This window comes from Lepisosteus oculatus, unplaced genomic scaffold, assembly GCF_040954835.1.
Source record: "Lepisosteus oculatus isolate fLepOcu1 unplaced genomic scaffold, fLepOcu1.hap2 HAP2_SCAFFOLD_75, whole genome shotgun sequence".
Lineage (NCBI taxonomy): Eukaryota > Metazoa > Chordata > Actinopteri > Semionotiformes > Lepisosteidae > Lepisosteus > Lepisosteus oculatus.
Genome location: NW_027168309.1, coordinates 151,579 through 163,702, shown reverse-complemented (window position 1 = coordinate 163,702; position 12,124 = coordinate 151,579). Strand labels below are relative to the sequence as shown.

Sequence of the window (12,124 nt, the reverse complement as noted above, 5' to 3'; positions counted from 1 at the left end):
TTGTATTTCGTATTTCGCAAGTTGTGTGAATTTCTTGAAGTTGAAAGTGAATTCGCTCCAGAAAAGAAATGTCCAGTCGCATGAAAGCCGTGGCTGTTTGTTAAACCGCAGGACCTGAGCTTGCGTTCTGTTTCTCATGGCGTTCGCAAAGGCGATTCCTGCCTTTAAAACTGCTGTGACTGCGACTGAAAGTGGCGTGTGGCGCAGCTTCTAAAGTCTTGTTGACGCTCCTCGATGTTGCTTTCTCTCTGCCTAAGGAAGTTCGATTGTCGCGTCGGAACGGGGAGACCTAATCCTTCCAGCTTTAAGCCACCCTTCAGTCTTCTGAAGGGTGTCCGAGTGCTAGCATGTCATTTGGCTTTTTTTTGGGGGGAAGCGGAGAGCGACATTGAAAAAGGTTACCGCCGCCGCCTCGCCCTCCGTGTTAAATGATCGCAAGCCGGCGGCGGCGGCGCTCCCTGTAGTCGTGGCCGAGCGGTTAAGGCGATGGGCTAGAAAGCCATTGGGGTCTCCCCGCGTCGGCTCGAATCCTGCCCACTACGGCGCCCTTCTCCTGTCGCTTCGGCCTGCCCAGAAAAAGGCGGAGTGCCGTTTCTCTCTTCCTGCTTCTTGTACAAACGCTAAATCGCTTGGACCTGCTGCCTTGGAAGTAATGTCTTCAACATCCACCAGTGACATTTCACAGCTGGAAGCACACAGCCACGCTTTTGGCATTGGCATGTCTTTTGCGCCCTACTTCCAGCCTTTGAAGACCTAATTATTCAAACTGAAAGAACCGGCTGAATGAGTGTTTGCAGTGCACCAGGAGGAGCAGGGACCATAGCATTGGAGGGGTGAGGATGGCGCAGATGGAAACGTTTTCATGCGCTCCTCTGGGAGGAATGAAAAGAAAAGACGAAACCGGAAACAGTAGTAGCCGCAAGAGGAAGTGTCTTCAAGCGCCAAGCAAGCGCTCCTCGTTAGTATAGTGGTGCGTATCCCCGCCTGTCACGTGGGAGACCAGGGATGGATTGCTTGACGGCGAGCCAGGTTGCTTTTCTCCCATCAGATTCCAACCGCTAATGCTAACGCAGTGTGTGGGAGCTTACATGCTTTTCCTTTCCCGTCTTTTTCGGACGACTATTCCAAAGGGGTAACCTGAAGGAATAGGGGCCTGAAGACACGAGGCATTCTTAAACCAGCACTGGGCTGCACGGCCTTCTGTTGTGATCAGGTTATATTCGAGTCAAAAAGCCAGAGCATCCGCTTCCATCCTATGGAGCACGAGCTAAATCGGAAGAGGCAGGGGATACACCTACGCCTATCGGCGCACGTTCCCTGCGTCAGGCTGCTTCACCCATTTGCACCCGACTGGAGACGGCACTGAGCAAGCTTTTTGTCAGGAGTGGGATTCGAACCCACGCCTCCAGGGGAGACTGCGACCTGAACGCAGCGCCTTAGACCGCTCGGCCATCCTGACGCGGGCCCCCTGTCCCGGGGCGGTCTGATGAGCCACCGCGATCCCACTACGCTCCTCGAGTATCGCACTGTTATTAATACTACAGTGTGACTCCAGCATTAAAATGTTTGGAAAATGTGTCGGCTTTTATAATCCAGTGTAGAGCAGCATGTGATGATTTGTGCTACAACACCAAGCGCTCAAAGTGACGTCTGCGTTTGTCGTTGAAACTTTCAACTCTTTCATCACTTATGTAGGAAATAAAAAGAGCAGTTGTGCGCCACACGCAGAGAGGCCGTCAGCAGAGTGGCGCAGCGGAAGCGTGCTGGGCCCATAACCCAGAGGTCGATGGATCGAAACCATCCTCTGCTACGTGTGTCCTATGCACGATTCATAAGCATGCCATTGGGTTAGCAAAGTGCCTTCAAATAGTCTGCATCTCCCTTTCTTTAAATTCTGTCCTGAGTTTCTCTCTCGTGTGTGTTTGTGCAAGCTTGACACTTGCGGGACTCTTTAATCTTCACCAATACGGAGATGACCAAATGTGTCTTCGGTTGTTCTGAGGTCTTTGATAGTTTCTTTGAAAGCTTCAACTGAACCTCGAAATCGAAGCAGTTATGTTTATATTGATTTCTCGCGTTAATCATTACGAACCAGGAACAGCCAGCACACTCGGTCGCATTAGTAATTATGTCACGTCTCTACTTAGCAGAGCATTCAAAGGCCCACTGGAAGTAGTAAAGCACTAAAACACTGCAAAACTGAACTCGGGAAAATCATACTGGGAGCTCTGAGCGATGTCTGCATCCAAGCCATCCAATACGGACTCTGAAACCTTGGAATATCAACACTATGATGCGCTACCTTTTACCTGGAGCAAAACGATGGAATTAGAAGAATGCTTACCGCAGGATACAACTGTGCCGCTGTTATTTGGAGCACGGTTTTCACTTGCATGAAAACTACAGCAGAACGTAGAAGGATGATCACTGAGGAGTCCACGCGGGCATGCTGAGGAGATTGTAGGTCGTACATTTCAATGATTACTGACATTTGCGCTGCTGGAGGTACAGTAATCAACAAAGAACAGGGTGTGCTACTCTCGAATCCGGTCAGCACATGATGAAAAGCCAGGAAGTATACCTTGTCAAATTGCCGTCAACAGGGACAAGTTAACCACCAGCTCCACCGGCGCCCGGCTAGCTCAGTCGGTAGAGCATGAGACTCTTAATCTCAGGGTCGTGGGTTCGAGCCCCACGTTGGGCGGTGCCCGTCTCCTTATTAACAAAGTTTCCCGCTCATCCTTGAACCTCTTACACCTCGATGGTACCGAGCACTGCGTTTTAATGCACAGGTGTGATCAAACCGAGATGAAAAGGGCGTATCTAGCTCCTTGCCCGAGAGATAAATCAAGGGTTCCGCAGATAATCCCTTGGCTCCGGTCACCCGGACGCAGATAGGAGCTGCAGCCATCATAACTTGTATGAAAACTAAGAAGAGCTCCTGTCTATTTACAGTTTCATTTACTCTAGCGTTTCCTTAAACATTGCGTGTACGAAGGCTAAGAAATTGGAGAGCTATTCTAATACAATAACTATTAGGAATCTTTTGGGCATAACAGTTTCACTGTGATTTTGCAGGTAACACGTACGTTGGGAAAACATTTTGAACGGGATCAATAACCGCACTGGAAAAATGTGGGAAAGAAAGGGCGAAAAGCGACTCTTCAACATGTGGAAATATCTTCCTGAGCGGAGCCCTCTTCTCGAAGCTCAACACTCTGCAAGAGTCACTTCTCCCAACTTGCGCCCGCAGGTTTCCGTAGTGTGCCTGCAAAGAGCCATCCGCTTGAGACAGGTGCACCTCCCGATTTCATTGAACTAAGCTAGATGCACAATTTCTAATGCAGCCTTCATCACAATAGACAGTTCATTTCTCGAAAGCTTGTCGTAAAAAAAGGAAACAAAGAACGAAAACGTATAGCTGACAATCTTCTGAAGATGCAGATTCAGCTTTGGGGAAATGGACATTTTATGTATGCAGATGCTTTTCAAGCGCTGGTTTTAGAACGTCGCTGTGCTTCCAGCATCCTTTTCAGCCTTCTAAACTGGCTACCGAGGTGCCGATCACATTGTAAAGCGGTTGAGAGGCCGGAGCTGCTCAAACCGCTCTTGCCGTTTCCCATCAATCAAAAGCACTATGTTGTTTCTTTGTATGGAAAGCTTTTCAAGTCTGGCATCGACACGCACCTTTCCTGAAACGTCCAAAAGGTGAATGCTTCGCAAAGAAATCCAGTCTACCTTCAGGGGGCATGATGTTGAAATCGGAATGAGCCCTGGGTGGGCTTGAAGCAGCAGCTGTTCAGTTAACAGCTGCACAGAAACGCACCCCGCTTGCTTTGTATCATTCGCAAGTTTCTGGTTAAAGAGTAAAAAAGGCTGGAATTCTTCTGCCAGCCGGCAGGATTTCTTCTGCACTCACCCAGAAAAGCCAAGAATTGTATTTCATCTTTCGCAAGCTGTATTTTCCAGGAGGAGAATGAATACTTGCATTAAACTGAATCAAGCCGACAGAGACGCACAGCCGTTGTTTTTCTCCATGGGAAGTTTTTCGTTAAGGAAAAACACCGTTGTCATTTTCTTGCCAGCCGGCGGTATTTCTTGTGCAGCGATGAGCCAGATTTGTATTTCGTATTTCGCAAGTTGTGTGAATTTCTTGAAGTTGAAAGTGAATTCGCTCCAGAAAAGAAATGTCCAGTCGCATGAAAGCCGTGGCTGTTTGTTAAACCGCAGGACCTGAGCTTGCGTTCTGTTTCTCATGGCGTTCGCAAAGGCGATTCCTGCCTTTAAAACTGCTGTGACTGCGACTGAAAGTGGCGTGTGGCGCAGCTTCTAAAGTCTTGTTGACGCTCCTCGATGTTGCTTTCTCTCTGCCTAAGGAAGTTCGATTGTCGCGTCGGAACGGGGAGACCTAATCCTTCCAGCTTTAAGCCACCCTTCAGTCTTCTGAAGGGTGTCCGAGTGCTAGCATGTCATTTGGCTTTTTTTTGGGGGGAAGCGGAGAGCGACATTGAAAAAGGTTACCGCCGCCGCCTCGCCCTCCGTGTTAAATGATCGCAAGCCGGCGGCGGCGGCGCTCCCTGTAGTCGTGGCCGAGCGGTTAAGGCGATGGGCTAGAAAGCCATTGGGGTCTCCCCGCGTCGGCTCGAATCCTGCCCACTACGGCGCCCTTCTCCTGTCGCTTCGGCCTGCCCAGAAAAAGGCGGAGTGCCGTTTCTCTCTTCCTGCTTCTTGTACAAACGCTAAATCGCTTGGACCTGCTGCCTTGGAAGTAATGTCTTCAACATCCACCAGTGACATTTCACAGCTGGAAGCACACAGCCACGCTTTTGGCATTGGCATGTCTTTTGCGCCCTACTTCCAGCCTTTGAAGACCTAATTATTCAAACTGAAAGAACCGGCTGAATGAGTGTTTGCAGTGCACCAGGAGGAGCAGGGACCATAGCATTGGAGGGGTGAGGATGGCGCAGATGGAAACGTTTTCATGCGCTCCTCTGGGAGGAATGAAAAGAAAAGACGAAACCGGAAACAGTAGTAGCCGCAAGAGGAAGTGTCTTCAAGCGCCAAGCAAGCGCTCCTCGTTAGTATAGTGGTGCGTATCCCCGCCTGTCACGTGGGAGACCAGGGATGGATTGCTTGACGGCGAGCCAGGTTGCTTTTCTCCCATCAGATTCCAACCGCTAATGCTAACGCAGTGTGTGGGAGCTTACATGCTTTTCCTTTCCCGTCTTTTTCGGACGACTATTCCAAAGGGGTAACCTGAAGGAATAGGGGCCTGAAGACACGAGGCATTCTTAAACCAGCACTGGGCTGCACGGCCTTCTGTTGTGATCAGGTTATATTCGAGTCAAAAAGCCAGAGCATCCGCTTCCATCCTATGGAGCACGAGCTAAATCGGAAGAGGCAGGGGATACACCTACGCCTATCGGCGCACGTTCCCTGCGTCAGGCTGCTTCACCCATTTGCACCCGACTGGAGACGGCACTGAGCAAGCTTTTTGTCAGGAGTGGGATTCGAACCCACGCCTCCAGGGGAGACTGCGACCTGAACGCAGCGCCTTAGACCGCTCGGCCATCCTGACGCGGGCCCCCTGTCCCGGGGCGGTCTGATGAGCCACCGCGATCCCACTACGCTCCTCGAGTATCGCACTGTTATTAATACTACAGTGTGACTCCAGCATTAAAATGTTTGGAAAATGTGTCGGCTTTTATAATCCAGTGTAGAGCAGCATGTGATGATTTGTGCTACAACACCAAGCGCTCAAAGTGACGTCTGCGTTTGTCGTTGAAACTTTCAACTCTTTCATCACTTATGTAGGAAATAAAAAGAGCAGTTGTGCGCCACACGCAGAGAGGCCGTCAGCAGAGTGGCGCAGCGGAAGCGTGCTGGGCCCATAACCCAGAGGTCGATGGATCGAAACCATCCTCTGCTACGTGTGTCCTATGCACGATTCATAAGCATGCCATTGGGTTAGCAAAGTGCCTTCAAATAGTCTGCATCTCCCTTTCTTTAAATTCTGTCCTGAGTTTCTCTCTCGTGTGTGTTTGTGCAAGCTTGACACTTGCGGGACTCTTTAATCTTCACCAATACGGAGATGACCAAATGTGTCTTCGGTTGTTCTGAGGTCTTTGATAGTTTCTTTGAAAGCTTCAACTGAACCTCGAAATCGAAGCAGTTATGTTTATATTGATTTCTCGCGTTAATCATTACGAACCAGGAACAGCCAGCACACTCGGTCGCATTAGTAATTATGTCACGTCTCTACTTAGCAGAGCATTCAAAGGCCCACTGGAAGTAGTAAAGCACTAAAACACTGCAAAACTGAACTCGGGAAAATCATACTGGGAGCTCTGAGCGATGTCTGCATCCAAGCCATCCAATACGGACTCTGAAACCTTGGAATATCAACACTATGATGCGCTACCTTTTACCTGGAGCAAAACGATGGAATTAGAAGAATGCTTACCGCAGGATACAACTGTGCCGCTGTTATTTGGAGCACGGTTTTCACTTGCATGAAAACTACAGCAGAACGTAGAAGGATGATCACTGAGGAGTCCACGCGGGCATGCTGAGGAGATTGTAGGTCGTACATTTCAATGATTACTGACATTTGCGCTGCTGGAGGTACAGTAATCAACAAAGAACAGGGTGTGCTACTCTCGAATCCGGTCAGCACATGATGAAAAGCCAGGAAGTATACCTTGTCAAATTGCCGTCAACAGGGACAAGTTAACCACCAGCTCCACCGGCGCCCGGCTAGCTCAGTCGGTAGAGCATGAGACTCTTAATCTCAGGGTCGTGGGTTCGAGCCCCACGTTGGGCGGTGCCCGTCTCCTTATTAACAAAGTTTCCCGCTCATCCTTGAACCTCTTACACCTCGATGGTACCGAGCACTGCGTTTTAATGCACAGGTGTGATCAAACCGAGATGAAAAGGGCGTATCTAGCTCCTTGCCCGAGAGATAAATCAAGGGTTCCGCAGATAATCCCTTGGCTCCGGTCACCCGGACGCAGATAGGAGCTGCAGCCATCATAACTTGTATGAAAACTAAGAAGAGCTCCTGTCTATTTACAGTTTCATTTACTCTAGCGTTTCCTTAAACATTGCGTGTACGAAGGCTAAGAAATTGGAGAGCTATTCTAATACAATAACTATTAGGAATCTTTTGGGCATAACAGTTTCACTGTGATTTTGCAGGTAACACGTACGTTGGGAAAACATTTTGAACGCGATCAATAACCGCACTGGAAAAATGTGGGAAAGAAAGGGCGAAAAGCGACTCTTCAACATGTGGAAATATCTTCCTGAGCGGAGCCCTCTTCTCGAAGCTCAACACTCTGCAAGAGTCACTTCTCCCAACTTGCGCCCGCAGGTTTCCGTAGTGTGCCTGCAAAGAGCCATCCGCTTGAGACAGGTGCACCTCCCGATTTCATTGAACTAAGCTAGATGCACAATTTCTAATGCAGCCTTCATCACAATAGACAGTTCATTTCTCGAAAGCTTGTCGTAAAAAAAGGAAACAAAGAACGAAAACGTATAGCTGACAATCTTCTGAAGATGCAGATTCAGCTTTGGGGAAATGGACATTTTATGTATGCAGATGCTTTTCAAGCGCTGGTTTTAGAACGTCGCTGTGCTTCCAGCATCCTTTTCAGCCTTCTAAACTGGCTACCGAGGTGCCGATCACATTGTAAAGCGGTTGAGAGGCCGGAGCTGCTCAAACCGCTCTTGCCGTTTCCCATCAATCAAAAGCACTATGTTGTTTCTTTGTATGGAAAGCTTTTCAAGTCTGGCATCGACACGCACCTTTCCTGAAACGTCCAAAAGGTGAATGCTTCGCAAAGAAATCCAGTCTACCTTCAGGGGGCATGATGTTGAAATCGGAATGAGCCCTGGGTGGGCTTGAAGCAGCAGCTGTTCAGTTAACAGCTGCACAGAAACGCACCCCGCTTGCTTTGTATCATTCGCAAGTTTCTGGTTAAAGAGTAAAAAAGGCTGGAATTCTTCTGCCAGCCGGCAGGATTTCTTCTGCACTCACCCAGAAAAGCCAAGAATTGTATTTCATCTTTCGCAAGCTGTATTTTCCAGGAGGAGAATGAATACTTGCATTAAACTGAATCAAGCCGACAGAGACGCACAGCCGTTGTTTTTCTCCATGGGAAGTTTTTCGTTAAGGAAAAACACCGTTGTCATTTTCTTGCCAGCCGGCGGTATTTCTTGTGCAGCGATGAGCCAGATTTGTATTTCGTATTTCGCAAGTTGTGTGAATTTCTTGAAGTTGAAAGTGAATTCGCTCCAGAAAAGAAATGTCCAGTCGCATGAAAGCCGTGGCTGTTTGTTAAACCGCAGGACCTGAGCTTGCGTTCTGTTTCTCATGGCGTTCGCAAAGGCGATTCCTGCCTTTAAAACTGCTGTGACTGCGACTGAAAGTGGCGTGTGGCGCAGCTTCTAAAGTCTTGTTGACGCTCCTCGATGTTGCTTTCTCTCTGCCTAAGGAAGTTCGATTGTCGCGTCGGAACGGGGAGACCTAATCCTTCCAGCTTTAAGCCACCCTTCAGTCTTCTGAAGGGTGTCCGAGTGCTAGCATGTCATTTGGCTTTTTTTTGGGGGGAAGCGGAGAGCGACATTGAAAAAGGTTACCGCCGCCGCCTCGCCCTCCGTGTTAAATGATCGCAAGCCGGCGGCGGCGGCGCTCCCTGTAGTCGTGGCCGAGCGGTTAAGGCGATGGGCTAGAAAGCCATTGGGGTCTCCCCGCGTCGGCTCGAATCCTGCCCACTACGGCGCCCTTCTCCTGTCGCTTCGGCCTGCCCAGAAAAAGGCGGAGTGCCGTTTCTCTCTTCCTGCTTCTTGTACAAACGCTAAATCGCTTGGACCTGCTGCCTTGGAAGTAATGTCTTCAACATCCACCAGTGACATTTCACAGCTGGAAGCACACAGCCACGCTTTTGGCATTGGCATGTCTTTTGCGCCCTACTTCCAGCCTTTGAAGACCTAATTATTCAAACTGAAAGAACCGGCTGAATGAGTGTTTGCAGTGCACCAGGAGGAGCAGGGACCATAGCATTGGAGGGGTGAGGATGGCGCAGATGGAAACGTTTTCATGCGCTCCTCTGGGAGGAATGAAAAGAAAAGACGAAACCGGAAACAGTAGTAGCCGCAAGAGGAAGTGTCTTCAAGCGCCAAGCAAGCGCTCCTCGTTAGTATAGTGGTGCGTATCCCCGCCTGTCACGTGGGAGACCAGGGATGGATTGCTTGACGGCGAGCCAGGTTGCTTTTCTCCCATCAGATTCCAACCGCTAATGCTAACGCAGTGTGTGGGAGCTTACATGCTTTTCCTTTCCCGTCTTTTTCGGACGACTATTCCAAAGGGGTAACCTGAAGGAATAGGGGCCTGAAGACACGAGGCATTCTTAAACCAGCACTGGGCTGCACGGCCTTCTGTTGTGATCAGGTTATATTCGAGTCAAAAAGCCAGAGCATCCGCTTCCATCCTATGGAGCACGAGCTAAATCGGAAGAGGCAGGGGATACACCTACGCCTATCGGCGCACGTTCCCTGCGTCAGGCTGCTTCACCCATTTGCACCCGACTGGAGACGGCACTGAGCAAGCTTTTTGTCAGGAGTGGGATTCGAACCCACGCCTCCAGGGGAGACTGCGACCTGAACGCAGCGCCTTAGACCGCTCGGCCATCCTGACGCGGGCCCCCTGTCCCGGGGCGGTCTGATGAGCCACCGCGATCCCACTACGCTCCTCGAGTATCGCACTGTTATTAATACTACAGTGTGACTCCAGCATTAAAATGTTTGGAAAATGTGTCGGCTTTTATAATCCAGTGTAGAGCAGCATGTGATGATTTGTGCTACAACACCAAGCGCTCAAAGTGACGTCTGCGTTTGTCGTTGAAACTTTCAACTCTTTCATCACTTATGTAGGAAATAAAAAGAGCAGTTGTGCGCCACACGCAGAGAGGCCGTCAGCAGAGTGGCGCAGCGGAAGCGTGCTGGGCCCATAACCCAGAGGTCGATGGATCGAAACCATCCTCTGCTACGTGTGTCCTATGCACGATTCATAAGCATGCCATTGGGTTAGCAAAGTGCCTTCAAATAGTCTGCATCTCCCTTTCTTTAAATTCTGTCCTGAGTTTCTCTCTCGTGTGTGTTTGTGCAAGCTTGACACTTGCGGGACTCTTTAATCTTCACCAATACGGAGATGACCAAATGTGTCTTCGGTTGTTCTGAGGTCTTTGATAGTTTCTTTGAAAGCTTCAACTGAACCTCGAAATCGAAGCAGTTATGTTTATATTGATTTCTCGCGTTAATCATTACGAACCAGGAACAGCCAGCACACTCGGTCGCATTAGTAATTATGTCACGTCTCTACTTAGCAGAGCATTCAAAGGCCCACTGGAAGTAGTAAAGCACTAAAACACTGCAAAACTGAACTCGGGAAAATCATACTGGGAGCTCTGAGCGATGTCTGCATCCAAGCCATCCAATACGGACTCTGAAACCTTGGAATATCAACACTATGATGCGCTACCTTTTACCTGGAGCAAAACGATGGAATTAGAAGAATGCTTACCGCAGGATACAACTGTGCCGCTGTTATTTGGAGCACGGTTTTCACTTGCATGAAAACTACAGCAGAACGTAGAAGGATGATCACTGAGGAGTCCACGCGGGCATGCTGAGGAGACTGTAGGTCGTACATTTCAATGATTACTGACATTTGCGCTGCTGGAGGTACAGTAATCAACAAAGAACAGGGTGTGCTACTCTCGAATCCGGTCAGCACATGATGAAAAGCCAGGAAGTATACCTTGTCAAATTGCCGTCAACAGGGACAAGTTAACCACCAGCTCCACCGGCGCCCGGCTAGCTCAGTCGGTAGAGCATGAGACTCTTAATCTCAGGGTCGTGGGTTCGAGCCCCACGTTGGGCGGTGCCCGTCTCCTTATTAACAAAGTTTCCCGCTCATCCTTGAACCTCTTACACCTCGATGGTACCGAGCACTGCGTTTTAATGCACAGGTGTGATCAAACCGAGATGAAAAGGGCGTATCTAGCTCCTTGCCCGAGAGATAAATCAAGGGTTCCGCAGATAATCCCTTGGCTCCGGTCACCCGGACGCAGATAGGAGCTGCAGCCATCATAACTTGTATGAAAACTAAGAAGAGCTCCTGTCTATTTACAGTTTCATTTACTCTAGCGTTTCCTTAAACATTGCGTGTACGAAGGCTAAGAAATTGGAGAGCTATTCTAATACAATAACTATTAGGAATCTTTTGGGCATAACAGTTTCACTGTGATTTTGCAGGTAACACGTACGTTGGGAAAACATTTTGAACGCGATCAATAACCGCACTGGAAAAATGTGGGAAAGAAAGGGCGAAAAGCGACTCTTCAACATGTGGAAATATCTTCCTGAGCGGAGCCCTCTTCTCGAAGCTCAACACTCTGCAAGAGTCACTTCTCCCAACTTGCGCCCGCAGGTTTCCGTAGTGTGCCTGCAAAGAGCCATCCGCTTGAGACAGGTGCACCTCCCGATTTCATTGAACTAAGCTAGATGCACAATTTCTAATGCAGCCTTCATCACAATAGACAGTTCATTTCTCGAAAGCTTGTCGTAAAAAAAGGAAACAAAGAACGAAAACGTATAGCTGACAATCTTCTGAAGATGCAGATTCAGCTTTGGGGAAATGGACATTTTATGTATGCAGATGCTTTTCAAGCGCTGGTTTTAGAACGTCGCTGTGCTTCCAGCATCCTTTTCAGCCTTCTAAACTGGCTACCGAGGTGCCGATCACATTGTAAAGCGGTTGAGAGGCCGGAGCTGCTCAAACCGCTCTTGCCGTTTCCCATCAATCAAAAGCACTATGTTGTTTCTTTGTATGGAAAGCTTTTCAAGTCTGGCATCGACACGCACCTTTCCTGAAACGTCCAAAAGGTGAATGCTTCGCAAAGAAATCCAGTCTACCTTCAGGGGGCATGATGTTGAAATCGGAATGAGCCCTGGGTGGGCTTGAACCAGCAGCTGTTCAGTTAACAGCTGCACAGAAACGCACCCCGCTTGCTTTGTATCATTCGCAAGTTTCTGGTTAAAGAGTAAAAAAGGCTGGAATTCT

General features: G+C 49.0%; 9 non-coding genes across 9 annotated transcripts; 6 read left to right on the top strand and 3 right to left on the bottom strand.

The window, feature by feature from the left end:
- Positions 1 to 1,376: 1,376 nt before the first annotated feature.
- Positions 1,377 to 1,459, bottom strand: trnal-cag (transfer RNA leucine (anticodon CAG)). Its single transcript has one exon. It is a non-coding gene; the product is annotated as a tRNA-Leu (tRNA).
- Positions 1,460 to 1,738: 279 nt separating this feature from the next.
- On the top strand, positions 1,739 to 1,810 carry trnam-cau (transfer RNA methionine (anticodon CAU)). The gene has a single exon. It is a non-coding gene; the product is annotated as a tRNA-Met (tRNA).
- An 821-nt stretch (positions 1,811 to 2,631) lies between these two features.
- Positions 2,632 to 2,704, top strand: trnak-cuu (transfer RNA lysine (anticodon CUU)). Its single transcript has one exon. It is a non-coding gene; the product is annotated as a tRNA-Lys (tRNA).
- A 2,791-nt stretch (positions 2,705 to 5,495) lies between these two features.
- On the bottom strand, positions 5,496 to 5,578 carry trnal-cag (transfer RNA leucine (anticodon CAG)). The gene has a single exon. It is a non-coding gene; the product is annotated as a tRNA-Leu (tRNA).
- Positions 5,579 to 5,857: 279 nt separating this feature from the next.
- trnam-cau (transfer RNA methionine (anticodon CAU)) lies at positions 5,858 to 5,929 on the top strand. Its single transcript has one exon. It is a non-coding gene; the product is annotated as a tRNA-Met (tRNA).
- An 821-nt stretch (positions 5,930 to 6,750) lies between these two features.
- Positions 6,751 to 6,823, top strand: trnak-cuu (transfer RNA lysine (anticodon CUU)). The gene has a single exon. It is a non-coding gene; the product is annotated as a tRNA-Lys (tRNA).
- A 2,791-nt stretch (positions 6,824 to 9,614) lies between these two features.
- On the bottom strand, positions 9,615 to 9,697 carry trnal-cag (transfer RNA leucine (anticodon CAG)). The gene has a single exon. It is a non-coding gene; the product is annotated as a tRNA-Leu (tRNA).
- Positions 9,698 to 9,976: 279 nt separating this feature from the next.
- trnam-cau (transfer RNA methionine (anticodon CAU)) lies at positions 9,977 to 10,048 on the top strand. Its single transcript has one exon. It is a non-coding gene; the product is annotated as a tRNA-Met (tRNA).
- An 821-nt stretch (positions 10,049 to 10,869) lies between these two features.
- On the top strand, positions 10,870 to 10,942 carry trnak-cuu (transfer RNA lysine (anticodon CUU)). The gene has a single exon. It is a non-coding gene; the product is annotated as a tRNA-Lys (tRNA).
- Positions 10,943 to 12,124: the final 1,182 nt, after the last annotated feature.